The sequence below is a fragment of the Ailuropoda melanoleuca genome, chromosome 9 (assembly GCF_002007445.2).
Source record: "Ailuropoda melanoleuca isolate Jingjing chromosome 9, ASM200744v2, whole genome shotgun sequence".
Classification (NCBI taxonomy): Eukaryota; Metazoa; Chordata; class Mammalia; order Carnivora; family Ursidae; genus Ailuropoda; species Ailuropoda melanoleuca.
Window position 1 is genome coordinate 20,505,532 of NC_048226.1, and position 24,669 is coordinate 20,530,200.

At 45.7% G+C, this 24,669-nt stretch overlaps 1 protein-coding gene across 1 annotated transcript in view; it reads right to left on the reverse strand.

Moving 5' to 3' along the window:
* The window catches only part of APBA2 (amyloid beta precursor protein binding family A member 2), a 218,292-nt gene that overhangs the window by 87,580 nt on the left and 106,043 nt on the right, over nucleotides 1-24,669 (reverse strand). The gene's annotated exons all lie outside the window — the stretch shown is intronic.

Sequence of the window (24,669 nt, forward strand, 5' to 3'; positions counted from 1 at the left end):
TATAGCAGCAATGTCCACAATAGCCAAACTATGGAAAGAGCCCAAATTGTCCATCGACAGATGAATAAAGAAGATGTGGAATATATATATAATGGAATATTACTCAGCCATCAAAAGGGATAAAATCTTACCATTTGCAATGATGTGAATGGAACTGGAGGGTTTTATACTAAATGAAATACGTCAATCAGAGAAAGACAATTATATGCTTTCACTCATGTGGAATTTAAGAAACAAAACAGAGGATCATAGGGGAAGGGAGGGAAAAATAAAATGAGACAAAATCAGAGAGGGAGACAAACCATAAGAGACTCTTAACTTAGGAAACAAACTGAGGGTTTCTGGTGGGGAGGTGGGTAGGGGGATGGGGTAACTGGGTGATGGATATTAAGGAGGGCACGTGATGTAATGAGCACTGGGTGTTATATACATCTGATGAATACCTGAACTCTACAACTGAAATTAATGACACACTATATGTTAATTAATTGAATTAAAATGAGATATTTAAAAAAGAAAGAAATCAAGGGTCCAGATAAGAAGGCAATTAACACCAAAATTATCATCACTGATCTTTTTCTCAAAATGCTTGAGAAAAAAGCACAACATCTGCATTTGCCAAGGCCTTGTGCGAGGAAGGATGTTCTAAACACATTCTTTACCAAATCCATCCTGCAAAACAAAGGAATCAGTCACCCCAGAGAAAGTAACCACAAGACTGGAGGAAAAATGGATTCGTTTGTGCTGGCTGTCCAGCTATTTTCATTTTTGTCTAATCACTTCCAAAGACATGCATCACTCCCTGTGCAGATATAAAAGAAACCATTATGGGCTGAACTGTGTCCCCTCCCTCTCCAAATTTATATGTTGATGTCCTAACCTCCAGTAGCTCAGAATGTGGCCTCACTTGGAAATGGACATTGCAGGTGTAATTAATTACAATAAGGTCATTAGGGTGGGCCCTAATTCAATATGACTGATGTCCTTATAAAAAGAGGAAATTTGAACGCAGACACAGTCAAGCAAAACACCACGTGAAGATGAAAGCAGGGCTCTACGAGGGAGGGCATGCTAATACAGTAGGCATCGGAAGCAACAAGAGAAGTGCGGAACACATTCTCCCCCACAGCCCCCAGAAGGAAGCAATCCCACCTACACTCTACCTCAGACTTCTGGTCTCCAGAACTGTGAGACAATACAGTTCTTTTTTTTTTTCTTAAGGTTTATTTATTTGAGAGAGAGAGAGTGCGTGTGTGTGTGTGTGTGTGTGTGTGTGTGTGCGCACGCATGGCCGCACAACTCAGGGGAGGGGAAGAAGGAGAAGCAGACTCCTCAATGAGCGCAGAGTCAGAAGCGGGGGCTTGATCTCAGGACCCTGATGACTTGAGCTGAAACCAACTCCGCTTAACCAACTGGGCCACCCAGGAGCCCCTGAGACAATACATCTCTGTTGCTTATGCCACCCAGTTTGGACTACTTTGTTACAGCAGCTCTAGCAAACTAATACAATCCCTAAGGACTATGTGTACTTTACTCAAGGGAGTTCCTTTGTTTTTTATCTTCTGGAGAATTCTCCAGCATATAATCGGAGGTGTGTTTCCAACTTCAGTCTGACCATTGTGTCAGTTATTCAAGTTTTCTTGCCTTTCCACCATATATATTTTAGAATCATCTTGTCAATACCTACTTTTAAAAATCTTGCTGGGAATTTGATTGAGAGTGCATCTAATCTATAGATCAATTTGGGGAGAATCAACATCTGAACTCCACTGAATTTTCCAATACATAAATATGGTATATCTTTCCATTTATTTAGGTCCTCTTTGATTTCTCTTATCCGTATTAATAGTTTTCAGCCTATGGATCTTGCACATGCTTTGTCAGAATAATAAATATTTCTTTTCTCTCTTTTTTTGGTGCATTGTAAATGTTATTTTTCCCTCACAATTGCTTTACTGATGTAGTTTAGAAATACAACTGTTATATAGTCACCTCGCTAAATTCATTTGTTAATTCTAGGGGCTTTCTGTAGATGCCATTGGGATTCTGCAGACAATGATGAAGTCTGCAAATAAGAGTTGGTTTTAGGGATGCCTAGGTGGCTCAGTTGGTTGAGCGTCCAACTCTTGATTTCAACTCAGGTCATGATCTCAGGGTCTGAGATCAAGCCCCGCATCAGGCTCCATGCTCAGCAGGGAGTCTGCTACTTTCTCTCTCTTTTCCTCTCCCTCTGCCCCTCCCCCGTTCACACTCTCTCTAAATTAAATCTTTTTTAAAAAAGAGTTGGTTTTATGTACTCTTTTGCGATCCATATGCCTTCTATTTCTCTTCTTTGCCTTACGCTGGTGAGGATGTCCTGTATAATGCCAAATGGGAATGACAACGGCCACCAGACCCTGCCTTGTTCTTGATCTTAGGGGCAAAACATTCAGTCTTTCAGTATGATCTTTGCTGTAAATATTCTGTAGATGTCCCCTTTCACACTGAAGATGTCTCTATTCCTGTGTGCTTGTTGTTGTTGTTTTTTTCAGTCATAATGACTGTTGATTTTTGCCAAATGTTTCTTCTACCCCAAATGAGATGCTCATGTGGTTTTTCTTCTCTACTCTGTGTCACACGTTGACTAATGCATGACTTCTGAAGCAACCTTGTATTCCTGGGATAACCCTACTTGGCCATAATGTACCGTCTTTAGGTATTGCTGGATTTACCTTTACTGAGGCTTTTTCTTTTTACTTCTATATTCATAATTATGTCAAATTACTTGGCATCCAAGTTTTGACCTCCCTCCCAATGCTGTTGTTTTTTATTCTGTCCAGAGTTTTTAGTTTTAATGAATGAGAGACGTGGGCTCCAGTGGGCTTACTTAATCCTAGCCAGCACCAAATGTCCTCCATTGATCTGTTCATAGATTTTGAAAGGTACATTAAGGAAAGACCTACTTATTTTTTTTATTTTGTTCAATTCATCGAACACATATAACTGCCCTCGATGCTTCTGGCTCAGCAGCAGAGAAGGTATGCTGCGGCAAACTGAAAACTCCTACCAGTCCCAGGGCCCTCAGTCCCAGCTGCATGTTACAATCAGCCCCAGGGAGCTATTAAAAACTATCATTCCTGGGCCTATCCCAGTCCCAGTCCCATGAGGTCAGAACTTCTGGGTGGGGACCTGATATAAGTATTTTGAACTGTCCCAGTGACTCTGAAATACAGCCAAGGCTGAGAGCCACTGAATTGGATGTAACAAAAATATGGTCTATGGCCCTTCAAGGAAGACCCTATAGTCCCCCAAGGTTCACAGTCTCCAAATAAGCAGCTCTGGGCCAGGAGAGAAAAAGGGTCAACTGTGTAGGGAATGGGAGCTTCATGTTGCTAGAGTGTTGGCCAAGCAGCCTCTCTTCCACCACCCACCCCTGCAAGCATCTGACATCTTTGGAGTCTTTGTCTAACAACACGTAACACCTCTAGGGCTCTCCTGATCCTGGTCCTTCATAGTGATCTTCCCCTTGGGCCTCAGGGAAGCTGTGCTGCCCTTTGGCACAGGCCCTAACACACACAGAGTGGCCTTCTCTTCTTTTACACCCTGGCATGAAGCTGAAATAAGGCGATATGTTCAAAGGACACTCAAGGCTGGGCATCTGCCTGCCTCCACCCTCTACCTTGATCGATAATGGTACAATCATCTCCAGGTCCTTCTACAAAGTGCACACAGGTGTGCCTGTGTCCCCAAAGAACCCTCTACCAGGGCTCCCTTCCCCACATTTAACATAATGTCTTAGCACTGGCTTAGGGGCTCTCTCTAACTGCAGGACTGAGATGCCAGACTGTCAAATTTTCAAAGTCAGCTTTGCTGACCTGGTTCAGGATTGTGTAAACAGGATAGGAAACCAACCTACATCAGGGGAAGATATAGTCATTTTCCAAAGCTAACCATCCGAGAGTGACCTGTGGTTTAGATTTCTGTACCTCTGCACTCCTCCACAGCTGGGGCCCTGTGAGTTCTCAAGTATCCCTCTGAAGCCTGGGTCACTGGGAGCTGGAAAAGGGAGCTCCCCAGGGCTGCTGAGGAGGGCAGTGCCCAGAGAAGAACTCTGTGGGAAGCCACAGTTCACCACTACCAAAACGTAGAGGGTCCTAGAATTCAGAAAGCAGTGAGCAGAGGTTGTCAAAGCACAGAGCCAGCCATCACTGTGCCAGGAGCCCAGGCCAGAGCACAGAGTCTCAGTGGCTGGCCCAGAGATGGCAGCTGGAGCTCGGATCCGGCCCAGGATGTAGGAGCCGGGGATCCTTGGGGAAGGACAGCCCCTCTAACAGGGAGAGTCAACATTCCCACTTACTCCGGCACTGATTTCTCCCCAGTCCCAGCTAACTCAAGCAGGAAATAACCAGGCCAGAGAGGTACCTCTCCCTGCCTGCCTTGGGCCCTCACCCACAAGGGATGCCTCTTCTCCTGCGCAGCTCCCACCCCAGTCCTAAGAAACGCCCCCAGGAGGCACTAGTTCACAGTGATGGCCAACCTGTGGTCTCACACAATCGTTCATTTGCTTCATCCTTCCGGCAAGTCACCCCAAGCCATCTGCTTGGTTTTCTGGAACATTCTTTAATTCTCTGCAGATGTGCCTACCCACCCACCCAGTTCATAAGCCAGTGGAGGCAGGGGCTGGGTCTCGTGTTTGGAGGACCTCCAGTGCCTAGAAAAAGGGGCTCAATGAGAGTGGCTGAAAGGGTGTAAATAAAACTCAGCTGTGGAGATGGAGCTCCGGAAATGGATATAAATTGTCGGCTACTCAGTCACTTTGTCAAACGATTATCTTCTGAATAAAAGATCTCCCACAGGATTTCTTTAAATAGCCAGCTTCTCCTGGCTCATTTAAAATGACTTAATTTTATTTATGTGTAACTCTTTTACAAATGTTTCCACTGTGGGAAGCAGGGAACTCTGGGGCACTTGGCAGGAGCAGACAGGTATTGGAAAAGAGAAGATGCTCGGTCACCTTTGGGCCTGTGGCCGCCCCTCCTCCGCAGGGCCCCGTGATCTCCATCCCCTACCCCCCCCAACCCCCCCCACAGGCTCTCTACCTCAGAGCAGGGAGGCCTGTCGTCCTTTGCTGGGGAAAGACCCCACCCCATACCCCAGTTCTTGGGGTCTGCTGACAGGCACCCACCAGATTTTTCCAGAGCTGCTCCCCACCACCTCTGGGCTCAGCTCTTATCCACCCTCCTAGCTGAAGTCTACGGGACGATTTTGATCCTCACCACAGGAGACCTGGGCTGCCTTTTTCTCCAAAGTAACATTTTCTTCCGCTAGAAAAGGGTGGTGAGGGGAGAGACAGTGGGTACTTTCAAATTGGGGCCTGGCTGTGGCTTTTCAAGACAAAAACAAAAAAATATATCCAGTGGTCGATGACACTGAGGCCAAGCAGAGATGTGTGGCTGGCAGGGAATGCAGACGTCTGGGGGCAGAGCTCACCCATCAGGCCTCAGGAGTGCAGGGCGGGGCAGCCTCTGGCAATGACCCCGAGTGCTTCTCCAGCTTCCTGGGGCCCTTTGCCTGCCCCAAACAGTGCAGCCAGGGCAACTGGGCAGGGGAAGGCTGCTTGCCACCAGCAGCCTCTGGGCCCTGCCCTCCAACTCGGGACAAACACCCTAGAGCTGCCCTGGGCTTGGGGGCTCCAGGGCCCTGCCTCTTTGGTCCTCTTATGGCATCCCTGGCCTGCTTTGCTTCCCAATAGAGTGGGCCTCACACTTTAGGGCACTGGCGTTACCAGCGGGGCTGGTGAAAATGCAGAGTGCTGAGCCCCACTCTCAGTGCTTCTGATTCAGGACATCTGGGGTAGGACTGAGAATGTGCATTTCTAGCACATGCCAGGTGAGGGTGATGCTGCTGGTCTGGGACCAAATGTGGGGCACCACATTTGGTGAGATGCCAGGCCCCCCACCCACCCTCCAGTGGCCACCTCTTTGGAATCAGTAACAAAGATCCCATGATTACTTCCAGGAAAAAGAGCTTAGCAGGTTCCAGATATGAGAGGCACTAATGCAATCATCACAGTAGCCCCTGAGGCCTCTCCCCTTGAGGTACCTCACAGCCCCAACTCCCTAAGCATGAAAAAGAAAACAGGATTTCAAGGCTACACTCACCCGTTTAACTGGCCTGGGCAGAGTCCAGAGCTCACAGGAGCCCCTGCTGGAGATAATAGCAGATTCCCCCTTTCCTGCCAAAATCTGGGCAAATACACCTAACTGCCCTCCCAGGCTGCTGAGGAACCTATTTTTCAACACCTGATGGCTCTTTACTACCATTATTCTAATTAGCCCTCAATTGCAACCCATTACAATGTTCACTACTCCACTGGCAGGCCCTCACAGCTCTGCTTGTCTGGCTCATGGGCTCCTACCAGGGAGGGAAGGTCAGTGTCCCCAGGTGACGAGGCCCAACCACTCAAGCTGAGTCAGCCTGTGGCCTCGCAGTAAGCTTCAAGAGCAGGACGGAGGTCAGATGCCCTCCTGGAAGTCAGAGGCTCCAGAACCAAGTTTTACTGACACCCCTATCTAGAGCTGAACACTCACTGCCACCCTCAGCAATCCGAGGCCACCGTCCATACAGGAACGTCTACCTGAGTCCAGAAGTTTCCATTAAAGTCAACCCAGTCATCAGATCCAGGGTCTGAATGCAGCCGGCCGCTGGGCAGAAGCGCCAGGGCAGGAAGACCCTCCTTGGGAGCCTGTGTGTACAAAGCAATCTCTATTCCAGCCATTCTGCTGCTGCAGTTTAAAAACTATGGCCAAGGATCCAAAGTGAAAACTCATCAGCAGGTCCATTTCAGTGGTTCCATAACTGTGGCTCCTGGACCAGCATTGTGGGCATCACCTGGGGATCTGTCAGAGATGAAACCTCTTGGCCCCAGATGGATGAAACTCAGGGTGGGCCCAGCAATCTATGTCTCCCCAAGCCCTCCAGGGGATTCTGATGCGCACTCAAGTCTGAGACCGCCACCCCTCACGAGTGGGCCCCAACAGTTCCTCCAGCATTGGTTCTAATTAGGCTTCACTCTTCAAGGTAAACAAATGACATACATACATCCTTCTTAACGCTGTTTTGTCACCTAGTCTTCATCTGAGTGTTTGGGTCTGGCCTGAAATCTACAGGAACCCCGAGCCATTCTCTGTTAACTGCTAAGCATGAAAGCAATCAGTGGGTGTGTAATAAAGACCTTGGATGGCCCTTGTCCCTGGTTCCCGGGAAGCAGCCTCTGAACACTTGGGATTCCTACAGGATAGGATAGGAATGTCTTATCAGGTGAGCTCCCCCTGTTGGCAGTACCCTGTGATGACTGCCACACTTCCATGCCAGAGAAGATCTGAGGACTGCAGAAGCTTCCTGTTTTCTTTTTCTTTTTTTTTTTAACTTTTTAATGATTTTTTATTATATTATGTTAGTCACCATACAGTACATCCCCGGATTCCGATGAGAAGCTTCCTGTTTTCGAACCCTCCCAGACTTTGCCCTGTGTGTGTCTCGTGGCTGCTTTGGACCTGTATCCTTTTGCTATAATAAAACTGTCATCGTTAAGCAGAACGTTTTCCTGAGTTGTGTGAGTCATTCTAGCAACTTCCCAAACTAACTCAAGCCTGGTCCTGGAAACCCCCCAACACGGTAGTCAGCTGGTAAGAGGTGAGAGTGGTCCTGGGCACCTGAGGGTCACAGAATGTGGCTCACTCTGGGTGGCTGGTTAAACAGCTCCCTCTCTATGGAGCATGTGCAGAACAAAACCAGGCTTTAGGCAAGGCCATGGTCCCCAAGGAGCTTCCAGCTTAGCCTCGGAGATAGGACAGCAGGAGGAGGCGAAACAAATACACAAGAACAAAACAACATCCCCAAATCCTAAGCATTCGCAAGCTGGTTAAGTAAATAGTTACATCCGTGCAATGGATCACGTGCAGCCATTTAAAGTGGTAGACGATCTCAGTCCCAGGTGCACATTAGTGTTCTCTGGGAAGTGTTTTTTAAAATGGGCCAATACCCAAGGCCCCAATCAGAGCACCTGATTTAATTGTCAACTAGGAAAAGAAGGGGGGAGTGGGGAGAGGGAAGAACACCCTATATGATATGGTTCTCCTCTCTCTCTCTCTATCCCTCTCTCCTTTCCCCTACCCGCCACTGCCCTTCGTCCAAAGAAGCTTGGAATGATCACTGAGTCTATTCTCTTCTTCTGCTTTTCTGCATCTTCCAAATTTGACAATAAACACACTGTGATGGTTAATTTTCTGTACCAACTTGATTGGGCCACGGGACACCCAGATATCTGGTTAAACATTCTCTCTAAACATGTCTGTGAGGCTGTTTCCAGAAGACATGAGCATCTGAACTGGTGAACGGGGTAAACTGCCCTCCCCAACGTGGGGGGGCATCATTCAATTCACTGAAAGTCTGAACAGAACCACACAGCAGAGGAAGCTTGGACTGGCGCTCTGCCTGACTGCTGAGCTGGGACACCGATCTTTTTCTGCCCTCAGCGCTTCTGACTCTCAAGCCTTAGAACCTTCAGACTTGGGCTGGAATCTGTAGTATTATGTCTCTGGCTCTCAGACCTTCGAGCTACCCTACTGGCCTTCCTGGGTCTCCAGCTTGCAGACGGAGGATCACAGAACTTCTCAGTGTGAGTGAGTGTGTGTGTGTGTCTCCTAGTAGCTCTGTTTCTCTGGAGAACCCTAATACTTATGTGACTGGGACAAAATGAATCTCCTAAGGCAATGATGTAAAGGGTTTCTTGAACAATTCATTGATTCTTTTGCTAATTCGGATTCAGCACTTCCTGTGCCAGGCACCCAGGCCAACTGCTCTGGAGATGGAGGCCTTGCCCTTAGGAACGCCCACTCTGAGGGGTGCCGGGCAATAATGGATCTGAAACAAACCCCACAGGCATTGACGTCCCCAGAAAGACAGGCACCCCAGGCACAGCACGACAGATGGGGCAGCCCCCGCCCCCAGAGGTGGCACTTGAAGAAAAAGTGCTTAAGACTTTGCAGGGAGCATGTAGGCAGCAAGAGGCAAGAAGGCTGAGTTGGTTTACAAACGACACGAACAATGAAGAGGATAGTTCTGGATCAGGGCTAGGTACTGAGATCATATATCCAGTTGGGATATGTATCACTGGCCTTGAACACTCTGATTTATTAGAAAGTTCCAGCATCCCCAATCATCCAAAGCTCATCCAGGTTGAGAACCATGGGTTTAGGGCCAGGGAAAAAGGTGGTTAGTGAAGAGGACTGATAAGACCATTCCTGATGCTGGGAGAGAGGTCTTACCATATAAATCAAGAAAAGAGACCATGGAGAAGCAACATCGGGTCAGGAAAGCTGTGAAATGGGATAGGGCCAAGCAGCAGGTACAGGTCTTGTCAAGCCCTTGGTCACAGGTCATCCTTCTGCAGGTTTGCCAGCAAAGACCTCCTCAACCTGTAAAGTGCACCAACCACCTGGGCATTGTGCTGCTATGCTGACTCCGAGAGACTGGGGTGGGACGCACAGCACAGTCTCGGAGGAGGGGCCAGCCCCAAGCGGTACAGCTTGGATAAGGATGGAAAATGCTCCCAACCCACAGTGGACAGGAAGGCCAGCCTTCTTGCTGACCCATCTTGTCCTAGCACCCCATGGAGAGATGCTGCCTGCGTTATGACCAGACCTTCTGGGCAAATGTCTTTCTGGCTGGTCTGTATGTATTGCACACCTCTGCGTGATTGTCACTTCAGGGTGCAGCAGCCTACAGAGAAAGGCTCCCTGAGGGAAGATTCACAGAAATGACACCGAACACTGCCCAGCAGCACATAAGATCAGGTGCTGAACCCTGGTCCTGTATGAACTGAGCACAGAGGACAGAAAAGGGCCGGTCGGTGCTACTGACTAGATGGCAGAATTGGGGGGATGGGCAATACTGCCACTGGGGATGGAGAGTCCAAGGGACAGACAGCTTGTCTCTGAATCTGAGACTGTCCCAAGTCAGAGTTAGTAAGAGAGCCAGATGGATCCCCATATGAAAAAAATGCTGCATCAGTCAGAGTTCTCCAGAAAAAGAGAACCAATAGGATATATATAGAGAGAGAGAGATTTATTTCAAGGAATTGGCTCACAGGATTCTGGCAAGTCTGAAATGTATAGGGCAGGCCAGCAGTCTGGAAATTCTGACAGGAGCTGATGTTGCAGTCTTGGGTCTGGAGGCAGTTTGAAGGCAGAATTACATCCTCTCTAGGGCAAGTCAGTCTTTTCCCTTAAGGCCTTCCACTGATTAGATGAGGCCCACCCACATTATGGAGCGTAATCTGTTTTCAAAGTCTACTGATTTAAATGTTAATCACAAATTAAAAAAAAAAACTTTCACAGCAACAGATGGCTGTTTGACCAAGCAAGTGGGCACCACAGCCTAGCCAAGATGACACATAAAATTAACCATCACAACTGCCCAAGTATTACTCAGTTCCTTCAACACCCACCCACCACCAGTACTAGGGAAACAGAGGCAAACAAGACAAGGTCCCTTTTATCAAGGAGATGTCACCTCTTCCTGTTCTGCCAGGAGTTAGACATTCTTCCTTTCTATGGCCCTTCCAAAGACAGTCTTCTCTGCCACATACTTATGGCGCCTACCCGTGAGCTCCTCCTGTTAACACTACTTACTTTTCTCAGTATCAAGACAGCATCCTGATCATGGCAGACCCTCTACCCACAACCTCCCCTGGGGGAGTTGTGGACATCCTGGGTGGGATTCAGAACTTGGCTGAATCCCCTGGCTGGCAGAGTCCTAAGCAGCTTTGCTATCCCAAGCTTGGCTGTCAGGCACACCTGCTAAGGAACAGGGTCCCTCCTTCAGATATTTCTTGAAGGACCTTCCCAACACCAAATCAAGGGTCTTTTATCAGAAATCAATTTTCTCATCCTCTCTTCTTACATACTCAGAAATTCTTGCCATCCATACACTAAGACTAATTCACCAGAACATTCAAAGGACCACCTACTACATAATTTTGGGGATGGGTCTCATAATTATAAAAATAAAATTGTAATATGTGTCATACATTGACTTTTGGACATACATCTATGGGTCTTTTCCATCTATCCCAAGCCCTGTGGAGTTCCCTACCTTCCCACAGCAACTAAACTACTTTTTCTTTTTTTTTTTTAATTTTTTATTTATTTATTTTTTTATGTAAAGTTCGATGATTCATTAGTTGCATATAACACCCGGTGCACCATGCAATACTTTTTCTTAAAATAACTCAGAAGTACACAGAAATGTGTACCAAAATATATGCACAAAAGAGGAAGTTCTGGGAAAAGTGAACGAGACTCCAAGGTTGCTCTAATGTGGCAGACTGCAGGGCACCAGGGGTCTTGAGCAAACCAGGGTGATTAGGTGGAGTTACTAGAATAAGATCGGCTGGCAGTCAACCCCACCCATGCATCCATCTCTAGGGTCAGGCAGCAAGGAAGAAAAAGGGTAGAGGGAACGGATGTCAGACCAACCAACGGTTCTGCGGCACACGTCATGGTGAACTTTCAGGGCAGCAAGGACAAGAACAAACCCTAAAAGCTTCGAAAGGCAGCGGTGGGGATGCCATACAAAGAAGCAAACCAGCTTATCAAAGACTGACAGCAGAATTTTCATCAGCAACACTGAATGCAAGAAGACAACAGGAAAATATCCCTAAAGGTGTAACAGAAAATTGGTCGGAATTTATATCCAAATCCAGCCATGCAAACAGAACATGAATTCCTGACAGTACCACCACAAAGAGGAAAGACAAGTACAAGAGGAACCACAGTGATGGGGAGGGGAACGGTGAAACCTCACTCATCATAAGTAACTGATGACTGTGAAATAGTTCAGTAATCTGCATTCTAGCACTAACATCAGGAATTATGTCCACACAGGAGGAGAGATCAGGGGGCAAGCAGAGGAGGATGCCAATATTTTTTTAAATTTATTTTATTTAAATTAAATTATTAACATGTAGTATATCATTAATTTCAGGTGTAGAGTTCAGCTATTCATCAGTCTTATATAACACCTCATGCTCATTGCATCATGTGCCCTCCTTAATACCCATCACCCAGATACCCCAACCCCCCAACCACCCCCCCTCCAGCAACCCTCAGTTTGTTTCCTATAGTTAAGGCTCTCTTGTGTTTGTCTCCCTCTCTGATTTCGTCTTATTTTATTTTTCCCTTCCTTCCCCTATGCTTTTTGTTTCTTAAATTCCACAAGAGTGAAATCATATGATAACTGTCTTTCTCTGACAGACTCATTTCGCTCAGCATAATACCCTCTAGTTCCATCTGTGTCGTTTTTATAAGAAAGGAGGACATATTCCTACACTCTGGATGGCAACACAAAAAATGCAAGTTTCTCTTTGATCTCTAAGAAAAATAGAATGCATAATTTCTAAACCATTAGGGGAAAACAAAGGGAACTCAGAAAACGCAATCCACTCAACCAATGGTAGAAAAGAGACACAATAGAAGCAATAAGAATATATTAACAAACTATAATGTCAAGAAGAATCTGAACATGTATCATCAGATTAAATTCACCTAATAAAAGGGATTTTCAGATTAGTCTGCAAAAGCAACACAAAATTTAGTTATGTGTTTATTTGGGCTGAAATCATGCGCCCCCCCAAATTCATATGTTGATGTTCTAACCCTCAGCACCTCGGAATATGATCTTATTTGGAGATAAGGCCTTTAAAGAGGTAATTAAGCCAAAACAGGGCCAGTAGGATGGGCCCTAATCCAATGTGACCCGTGTCTTCATAAGAAGATAAATCTGGACACCCAGAGAGACGCCAGGCGTGCACAGGCACAGAGGGACGGCCACGGGACAGGACAGAAGGGGAAAGCCACCTGCAAACCAAAGAGCTCTCAGAAGAAACCAACCCTGCCAGCCCCTTGATCTCAGACTTCCATGGTATTTTATTATGACAGCCCTGGGGACTTCACAGAGTACTCTTTATCTTCTCTTCTAGTCTGTCTGTTTGAAAAAAGATTTTCAGATAGTCTGAGAAAATCCAACTACGATGTCTTCGTCCATTCAGGCTGCTATGACATAAATACAATAGCCTGGTGGCTTATAAATAACAGATATTTATTTCTCACAGTTCTGGAGTCTAGAAAGTCGGAGATCAAGGCACCTGCAGCTGGTGTCTGGTGAGAACCCAGTTCACAGGCGGCTGTGCCTTCCCGCTGTGTCCTCCCCTGGCAGACGGGGTGAGGAAGCTCTGGCGTCTCCTGTCTCAGGGCACAAATCCCATTCATGGGGGCTCCACCCTCAGAACCTAATCACCTGCCCATGGCCCCACCTCCTCACACCATCGCATTTCAACATCTGAATTTGGGGGGGACACAGACATTCAGACCACAGCATTGAGTTGTTCACCGTCTCTTGGTCGCTATACCTGAAACAAAATGATACGAGACAGCTCTAAATAGAAAGTGGCTAAAAAGACACACCAGTCAAATGCCAACAAGACAGTAGGTACGGCAATATTAATTGAACAAAATAAATACGAATGGCAAAGTACGGAAAGGGACAAAAAGAAAAATTCCTATTAATGAGAGGAATAACTTAGCAAGAGCATCACACACTGATACCAACTTAACGGCATTCTTTTAAAATAGAAACAAAGTAACTAATTACAATAAAAGGTGAAATTAATAGTCATGATCATACTGGGAGACCTTAACAGAGGTAAAAATAAGTAGACATAAGGATATAAACATAAGGTTATAAAGGACATAAGGATATAAAGATTTAAATAAAAATTAACAAGCTTGACACAGATTTACTTAGAATTTTGTACCCAACAAACAGAGAAAGCAGAGTTAAAAAAAAAAAAGATATACTGTGTTTTAATAAAAACTATGCGGTTAGTAGGAGGCCACGAAGGAAGTCTTATGTTCTATAAAGCATTTGTACTGCTTCTACTCACTGAATACAATGTGATAAAATTAGAAATTAAGGACAAAAGCCTGTGTCGGTTATCAGCGTATTGCCTCTCAGCCCTGAACATACCCATTGTGACACGTGTGAATGATATATGTCACTCTGTGCTGTGTGATGGACAACAGAATTCTCTCAGTTCATCTCCTTGAAAGTGAGCACAACGGTGGATAGAGGGCGATGAAGGGTCCCTGCAGGAGGAATGCGGCTTCCTGAAATTTCCAGCTTGGGCCACGGGCCCAGACCCCAGTTCTTCTGTAACCTGGCAGCCTTGGTGCAGCCACCCTTTCCATGTGGAAACCAGAGACTTACACAGCCAGGCCCCTACGGGACTCCCTCATGGTCTGGAGGGTCATATACTGAGCTGTATGCTCTGCAGACCTTCTTTCCCTGCCTGCTGGGAGCTGAATTCCTACTGCGTACCCACACCACTAGGTGCTGATTGCCTGCTCTCTGCCTGAGCTCTAGGGGGTAATTGTTGTTTTGCAGCAACTCCAAACCAGCTCTGGCCTGCCTAAACCCAGGAACTTTTCTGCTATCTGCTGGCTGAATCACACCTTCTCCAATAAAGTCTGAAGCCCTTCCAAGACTGTCCTCGTTGGGTACTCTTGCTCAGCCCTAAGATACCACATAAAGTTTCCCAATATCTCACAGTTATTATTTTAACACAGTAATTCCTTTTACTAGATTTTCCCCGTTTAACCTAATGTGTCATTTCTACATCTTGATTATACCTGGACTGTGACAGAATTGGTCCTGGGAATGGTCCCTGGAGGTAGACCCCTAAAGATGGGATTTGGGGATTGGTTTTGTGATGCCCTTCACCTTGAGTACAATGCTAAACTCGTTGCCAATGGTGGGAAGAAGGATGCTAGTAACCCATGGAATACAGCAGCATCACAATTAATCAAGGTAAGAACTGTGGTTGACAGATGAAGTGTACTTTGTAAACTCAAGTGGCTGCCACTCTTGACTCTGACAGTGATAAGGACAACCACACAGACCGTGATGTGAGGTGGATCCTTCTGAGGGCACATGAGTGCCTAGAGACAGAAAATGCCAAACTGAGGTCTGGTAAGTCTCACCCTGTCATGCTCTCAGAATCAGAGAGCCTCCGTGACAGCCCTGAAAGAACTCACTTTGGTAGCCACAGGAATATTACTATTATTGGCAGAAATCACACACAAGTGTAACTGTGCACCTGTTAAATGATAACAACAATCATATTCCAATCTCGCCGAGTTTTCATGGGACAGTCAGGGCAGTCATTGGGAAAGAGGAGATCCTGAGACCTGGGTGGGAACATCTGGTTGGATCCAGATGAAACGGACAATCCTGAAATGTCATTCTGAGGGTCTCCTATCAGTAGAAGTAGCTTGCCTCTGGTTTCTGAGGAGACAAGCCTTCCTCAGCTTGGAAACCTGTGATACCTTTACTTGGGGTAGACGCCTCCAAAGGGGTGTTCATTCTCCTCACCACAACCGCCCCCTTACTGCCATGACACCTAAAACCAGCGACAAACTCAACATGTTCCGGGGACAGAAGCACACTATCTAGGAGGAAACCGCTTCCATACCAAAAGTATGGCAAGACCTCACTAATAAAGATAGGCAGATACCTGGGAAACATGCGTAGGAATGAATCCTGAGGGTGTTAGACCAAGAAAGGTGGAATATAACACTAGATAAGTCCAATTCACCAATAGCCGGTGGGGGGGGGAACACTTTCTAGGGATTCTGGATTTAACGTATGAGTTCATGCAGTTGGATGAGGCTCTGACGGCTTACATGGTTGGCTGAAAACTGGACACAAAGGTGGCTTATATTTCCTCAACTTGAGATGTCAGAGCTTCCCCAGCAGGACGTGGAGGAGGTAATCCAAAGCCTCAGAGGGATAGGAATGTTGGACTGGATTTATCATGTGTGACCTGCGCATTCAACCCTTCCACTAGGTTCCATAAGAAGGACCAGAAAATACTCCATTCACTACAGTATTGATAAATAAATTAGTGAAGGGAGTATCCACATCCCCCCGCCTTTTTGTAGGAGAGTTAGTGGAATTGTACATTACTGCGTCCATTGACCCCTCCTCCAATAGGAGTTTTTACTATGAGGATGATGTGACTCAGACTGCAGTGTGACTGTGGGGGATGCTACCACCAAGATAAGCTCCCCGATGCAATGGGGATGACGGGGTCCCAGAGCAGCCAAGGCCAAGTGGCAAAGGTGGGCCTATTAGCCATAAGGAAAAGCAGGAGAGTGCCAGTAATCAGAATGCTTTGGCCTGCAGAGATCTTTGGTGGTGGCTGACTGGTCATGGTGTCTCTAAGGAATGAAACAGATGGGCAGCCTTCTGGAGCAGTGCTTCATCTGTATGATAGGAAGAATTCAAGATACATGAGTTGAGTTGCCAAAGTAGAAAATCATGGTTTCAAACTCAAATTTCCAGAGTAAGCCAGTTCATGCACCCAGGGCCCCTTGACTGAAGAAGAGGCTGGGTCCTCATGAGGAAGAACTCAATACACTGTAAATTGTCCTTGGTCTGGCCATTCTTTCAACCCAGAACACAGAGCCCCACAGAACCAGACACCTGCCAGACCACGCTGGCAAGCCCTGATGCAGCCTGATGCTTACAGCTGCCTGTGTGTGCCCTCAGCAAGCACCCCTACAGATCCTACGCACAGCCACCTGTCTGGGCTCCACTGGCAAGCCCCTGCCTGCGTGCATGCAGCCACCTGTAGCCAGGAGGGTCCCAGACCAAGCACTCATTACTCTACATGCCCCACATGCCTTCTGCTCTTGCCAGAATCTGAGCTCCCACAGTGGGCCCACACCACCAGCTGCCCATCACTGCTCCTGCCTGCACCTCAAGGGTGGCCTAGTATTACAATACAAGATTCCCTGCTCCCTGGTGGCTAATCTGTACCTTTTCCAACAAGAGCATGTCCTCCCTTGGATCTCTTCCAGGTTTATCCTTCTTTGGGTGCTCTCTCCCATCCCTAGGTACGGTACCACAGAGGGTTTCCAAAATCTTACAGTTACTCTTTTAAAAGACTTACTCAGGAGGAGGTTAAGATGGCGGAGGAGTATGGGACCCCTTTTTCAGCCAGTCCCCTGAGTTGAACTGGATAGGTACCAGACCAGCAGGAACATCCACGGAATCAGCCTGAGATGCAGGAAGATANAATCTTACAGTTACTCTTTTAAAAGACTTAATCAGGAGGAGGTTAAGATGGCGGAGGAGTAGGGGACCCCTTTTTCAGCCAGTCCCCTGAGTTGAGCTGGATAGGTACCAGACCAGCAGGAACACCCACGGAATCAGCCTGAGATGCAGGAAGATACATCTGGATCTCCACAAATGAACATCTCCAGCGTTGAGTATAGAGGTACGAAGTGGGGAGCCGNACAGGTACGAAGCGGGGAGCCGTGAAACTGCGCACAGATATCGGAAGCTAAACAGAAGGGGGAGGGAGCCGCCGTGTCAGGGCGCTGGGAAGCGGTAGCCACCTGCACGGGGGAGCGGATGGACCNGACCTGGACCCGCACGCTTGGGACAGCAGACTGAGAACGGGAGCTCCGGGAGCGCACGCAGGACGGCTGGTGGTTGGCGGGCCACCTGCACGGGGGAGCAGGCGGACTTGCGGACGGCACCCGCGAGACAGCAGGCTTAGAACGGGAGCTCCAGGAGCGCGCGCAGGGCGGCTGGCGGGCCACCCGCACNCCGCGGACCCGCACTCTGGAAACGGCAGACTGAGTCCGTGAGCCGGGAGCGTGCACCACCAAGCATCTCACGGAGCTCCGGAGCTCCGGTGTGCTCACTGGATCAAGGCTGAGACTGGGAGCTCTGGGAGCGTGCGCAGGGCGGCTGGCGGCTGGAGGGCCACCTGCACAGGGGAGCAGGCGGACTCGCGGTCAACACCCGCAAGACACCAGACTGAGACGGGGAGCGGGAGCCCGCGCGGGACGGCTGGCAACTGGCGGCTGGCGGGGTTGGAAACACAAAGGACAGAGACGCGCCGGCCCTGGAAGTGAGGGCTGGGACGCCGGGTGTGGGGCGCACAGCCCGGGATGCTGCAGGGTTGAGCAGCACCAACAGAAACAGAGTTAAAGTGGCCAGAACATCAGTGGAGAACGATCCGCGATCCCTCTGTTCTGAGACAGAGGCTGAATTTCAGCCGCTGCTGCTCTCTCAGAAGAGGCATAGCAAACCGCCAGGGAAAGCCGCCAGAGAACAAAAGCCCGGAAATACCGGCTCACAGGGTGCCCATCCCCATCCCCCCTCGCAAGGGACACAGAGACTCTACCCAAACAGGGTTTTCTGAGTACCTGCAGGCAGGCCCCTCCCCCAGAAGGCAGGCTGAAAAATCAAGAAGCCCACAACCCGGAGCGCCTGAGTGGCGCAGTCACCAAGCACCTGTCTTCGGATTAGGGTGTGATCACAACGCTCCGTAAGGAGTCCTTCATCGGGCTTCTCCACCGGGAACCTGCTTCTTCCTCTCCCACTCCTCTGCTTGGGTTCCCTTTCTTGCTGACTGTCTCTCTCTCTCTCAAATAAATAAATAAACTCTTTAAGGAAGAAGCCCACATCCCTAAGATCTCTATAAAACAAGGGCGCACGGCCTGGGTCCCAGTCAACACTTGGGCTCTGGACAACCCTGCAATCTCTCTTCATCAGAATGACGAGAAGGAGAAGTCCCCCCCAGCAAAGAAAAGATAATGAGTCTGTGGCCTCTGCCACAGAATTGGCCTCGGCCACAGAATTAATACATATGGATGTATCCCAATTATCAGAAATGGAATTCAGAGCAACAATGGTCAAGATGATGAGTAAACTTGAAAAAAGCATCAGAGAAAGCGTTGCTGAGAATATAGAATCCCTAAGGGCAGAAATGAGAGCGAATCTGACAGAAATTAAAAACTCAGTGGGCCAAATACAGTCAAAACTAGAGGCTCTGACGGCCAGGGTCACCGAGGCAGAGGAACGCGTTAGCGAATTGGAGGATGGGTTAGTAGAAGAAAAAACGAAAATAGAAGCTGGTCTTAAAAAAATCCACGCCCACGAATGTAGATTACGGGAGATTACTGACTCTATGAAACGATCCAATGTCAGAATCATCGGCATCCCTGAAGGGGTGGAGAAAAACAGAGGTCTAGAAGAGATATTTGAACAAATTGTAGCTGAAAACTTCCCTAATCTAGCAAGGGAAACAAGCATTCGTGTCCAAGAGGCAGAGAGGACCCCATCCAAGCTCAACCAGGACAAACCTACGCCACGGCATGTCATAGTGCAATTCGCAAATATTAGATCCAAGGATACAGTATTGAAAGCGGCCAGGGCAAAGAAATTTCTCACGTACCAAGGCAAAGGTATCAGGATTACGTCAGACCTGTCTACAGAGACCTGGAATGAGAGAAAGGCTTGGGGGGGCATTTTTAAAGCTCTTTCAGAGAAAAACATGCAGCCAAGGATCCTTTATCCAGCAAAGCTGTCATTCAGAATTGATGGAGAAATAAAGACGTTCCAAAATCGCCAATCATTAACCAATTTCGTAACCACGAAACCAGCCCTACAGGAGATATTAAGGGGGGCTCTATAAAGGTAAAAAGGCCCCAAGAGTGATACAGAGCAGCAAGTCACAACCGATACAAAGACTTTAAAGAGAAATGGCATCATTAAAATCATATCTGTCAATAATCTCTATCAATCTAAATGGCTTAAACTCTCCCATAAAACGCCACAGGGTTGCAGATTGGATAAAAAGACATGACCCATCCATTTGCTGTCTACAAGAGACTCATTTTGAACCCAAAGATGCATTCAGACTTAGAGTAAGGGGATGGAGTACCATCTTCCACGCAAATGGACCTCAAAAGAAAGCTGGAGTAGCAATTCTCATATCAGATAGACTGGATTTTAAACTAGAGGCCATAGAGAGAGATACAGAAGGGCACTATATTATTCTTAAAGGAAGTATTCAACAAGTGGATATGACAATTATTAATATATATGCCCCCAACAGGGGAGCAGCAAGATACACAAGCCAACTCTTAACCAAAATAAAGAGACATATAGATAAGAACACAGTAATAGTAGGGGACCTCAACACCCCACTATCAGAAATAGACAGAACACCCTGGCAAAAACTAAGCAAAGAATCAAAGGCTTTGAATGCCATACTCGACGAGTTGGACCTCATAGATATATATAGAACACTACACCCCAGAACCAAAGAATACTCATTCTATTCAAATGCCCATGGAACATTCTCAAGAATAGATCATGCTCTGGGACACAAAACAGGTCTCAGCCAATACCAAAAGATTGAAATTATCCCCTGCATATTCTCAGACCACAACGCTCTGAAATTGGAACTCAACCACAAGGAAAAACCTGGAAGAAACTCAAACACTTGGAGGCTAAGAACCATCCTGCTCAAGAATGACTCGATAAACCAGGAAATCAAAAAACAAATTAAACAATTTATGGAGACCAACGAGAATGAATACACAACGGTCCAAAACCTATGGGATACTGCAAAGGCAGTCCTAAGGGGGAAATACATAGCCATCCAAGCCTCACTCAAAAGAATAGAAAAATCTAAAATGCAGTTTCTATATTCTCACCTCAAGAAACTGGAACAGCAACAGAGGGACAGGCCTAACCCACTGACAAGGAAGGAGTTGACCAAGATTAGAGCAGAAATCAATGAATTAGAGACCAGAACCACAGTAGAGCAGATCAACAGGACTAGAAGCTGGTTCTTTGAGAGAATCCATAAAATTGATAGACCACTGGCAAAACTTGTCCAAAAACAAAGAGAAAGGACTGAGATTATTAAAATTATGACTGAAAAGGGAGAGGTCACGACCAGCACCATTGAAATTGCAAGGATTATTAGAAACTTTTATCAACAGCTATATGCCAAAAAACTAAACAATCTGGAAGAGATGGAGGCCTTCCTGGAAACCTATAAACTACCAAGACTGAAACAGGAAGAAATAGATTTCTTAAATAGGCCAATTAACTATGAAGAAATTGAGTCAGTGATAAACAACCTTCCAAATAATAAAACTCCAGGCCCAGACGGTTTTCCTGGGGAATTCTACCAAACATTCAAAGAAGAAATAATACCTATTCTCCTAAAGCTATTTCAAAAAATAGAAACAGAAGGAAAGCTACCAAACTCATTCTATGAGGCTAATATTACCTTGATCCCCAAACCAGGCAAAGACCCCCTCAAAAAGGAGAATTACAGACCGATTTCTCTAATGAATATGGATGCCAAAATCCTCAACAAGATCCTTGCTAATAGAATCCAACAGTACATTAAAAGGATTATCCATCATGACCAAGTGGGATTCATACCTGGGATGCAAGCATGGTTCAACACTCGCAAATCAATCAATGTGATACATCATATCAACAAGAAAAGACTCAAGAACCATATGATCCTCTCAATTGATGCAGAAAAAGCATTTGACAAAATACAGCATCCTTTCCTGATTAAAACCCTTCAGAGTGTAGGAATAGAGGGTACATTTCTCAATCTCATAAAAGCCATCTATGAAAAGCCTACTGCAAGCATTATTCTCAATGGGGAAAAGCTGGAAGCCTTTCCCTTAAGATCAGGAACACGACAAGGATGCCCACTCTCGCCACTATTATTCAACATAGTACTAGAAGTCCTTGCAACAGCAATCAGAAGACAAAAAGGGATCAAAGGTATCCAAATCGGCAAAGAAGAAGTCAAACTGTCTCTCTTTGCAGATGACATGATACTCTATATGGAAAACCCAAAGGAATCCACTCCCAAACTATTAGAAGTTATAGAACAATTCAGTAAGGTGGCAGGATACAAAATCAATGCCCAGAAATCAGTTGCATTTCTATACACGAATAACGAGACTGAAGAAAGAGAAATTAGGGAATCCATCCCATTTACAATAACACCAAAAACCATGCGTTACCTTGGAATTAACTTAACCAGAGACGTAAAGGACCTATATGCTAGAAACTATAGATCACTTTTGAAAGATATTGAGGAAGACATAAAAAGATGGAAAAATATTCCATGCTCATGGATTGGAAGAATTAACATAGTTAAAATGTCCATACTACCCAGAGCAATCTACACTTTCAATGCTATCCCGATCAAAATACCGAGGACATTTTTCAAAGAACTGGAACAAATAGTCCTTAAATTTGTATGGAACCAGAAAAGGCCCCGAATCTCCAAGGAACTGTTGAAAAGGAAAAACAAAGCTGGGGGCATCACAATGCCGGATTTCGAGCTGTACTACAAAGCTGTGATCACAAAGACAGCATGGTACTGGCACAAAAACAGACACATCGACCAATGGAACAGAATAGAGAACCCAGAAATGGACCCTCGGCTCTTTGGGCAACTAATCTTTGATAAAGCAGGAAAAAACATCCGGTGGAAAAAAGACAGTCTCTTCAATAAATGGTGCTGGGAAAATTGGACAGCTACATGCAAAAGAATGAAACTTGACCACTCTCTCACACCATACACAAAAATAAACTCCAAATGGATGAAAGACCTCAATGTGAGACAGGAATCCATCAAAATTCTAGAGGAGAACATAGGCAACAACTTCTATGACATCGGCCAGAGCAACCTTTTTCACGACACATCTCCAAAGGCAAGAGAAATAAAAGATAAAATGAACTTATGGGACTTTATCAGGATAAAGAGCTTCTGCACAGCCAAGGAAACAGTCAAAAAAACTAAGAGACAGCCCACGGAATGGGAGAATATATTTGCAAAGGACACCACAGATAAAGGACTGGTATCCAAGATCTACAAAGAACTTCTCAAACTCAATACACGAGAAACAAATAAACAAATCATAAAATGGGCAGAAGATATGAACAGACACTTTTCCAATGAAGACATACAAATGGCTAACAGACACATGAAAAAATGTTCAAAATCATTAGCCATCAGGGAAATTCAAATCAAAACCACACTGAGATACCACCTTACGCCAGTTAGAATGGCAAAGATAGACAAGGCAAGAAACAACAATTGTTGGAGAGGATGTGGAGAAAGGGGATCCCTCCTACATTGTTGGTGGGAATGCAAGTTGGTACAGCCACTCTGGAAAACAGTGTGGAGGTCCCTTAAAAAGTTAAAAATTGAACTACCCTATGACCCAGCCATTGCACTACTGGGTGTTTACCCCAAAGATACAGACGTAGTAAAGAGAAGGGCCATATGCACCCCAATGTTCATAGCTGCATTGTCCACAATAGCCAAATCATGGAAGGAGCCGAGATGCCCTTCAACAGATGACTGGATTAAGAAGCTGTGGTCCATATATACAATGGAATATTACTCAGCTATCAGAAAGAACGAATTCTCAACATTTGCTGCAACATGGACGGCACTGGAGGAGATAATGCTAAGTGAAATAAGTCAAGCAGAGAAAGACAATTATCATATGATTTCTCTCATCTATGGAACATAAGAACTAGGATGATCGGTAGGGGAAGAAAGGGATAAAGAAAAGGGGGGTAATCAGAAGGGGGAATGAAACATGAGAGACTATGGACTATGAGAAACAAACTGAAGACTTCAGAGGGGAGGGGGTGGGGGAATGGGATAGACTGGTGATGGGTAGTAAGGAGGGCACGTATTGCATGGTGCACTGGGTGTTATACGCAACTAATGAAGCATCGAACTTTACATCGGAATCCGGGGATATACTGTATGGTGATTAACATAATATAATAAAAAATCATTAAAAAAATAATAATTAAAAAAAATAAAAGTTGAAAAGACCAATTAAAAAAATAAATAAATAAATAAATAAATAAAAGACTTAATCATTCTTTACAGTAAGCTCCCCCTATTTAACCTACAGCATGATTTCTATCTCCTGTTTGGACGCAGGCTGCTACAGGGACAGTTAAAAACAACAAAAACAACAACTATATGCCTTCAGTTTAAAAAGTATTCAAAATGTAAATTATACTTTTTTAGAAATAAAAAAAATTGCAGATCACAGTCAAGGAATGTGGCCACGTTAGTACCCATTAGGAAATATACACATTTACTACAGAGAGTTGCTTTTATGATTTTTTTTTTATTTATTTGACAGAGAGACAGCCAGTGAGAGGGAACACAGGCAGGGGGAGTGGGAGAGGAAGAAGCAGGCTCCCAGTGGAGGAGCCTGATGTGGGGCTTGATCCCAGGACTCTGGGATCACGCCCTGAGCCAAAGGCAGATGCTTAATGGCTGCACCACCCAGGCACCCCTGCTTTTATGATTTTTTAAGTAGAAAAGTTGGTCAAAATTATAAAAGAAGACTAAAGAAAGGAAAAATGAAAATTTATGATTAAAAGGCAGAAATTAGTAAAATATAAGAAAAAAATTTTAAATGACCAGGTTCATCAAAAGTTGGCTTAATATAAAAAGAATATATACTAAAGCAAACACAATCAAGAAAAAAAGGAACAAATACAATTGAAAAGGTGGCCATGATTACAAATGCAGAAAAGTTTTAAAATTATAAGGAAATACTGTTTAGGATTTTACATGGATAAACTTACAAATCTAACTGAATGAAAAGAAAGATTTTCTTAAATACAAAAATTAGCACAAAGGACTGAATAAGTATAAAATATGAATAACCATATTAAGATATTTTA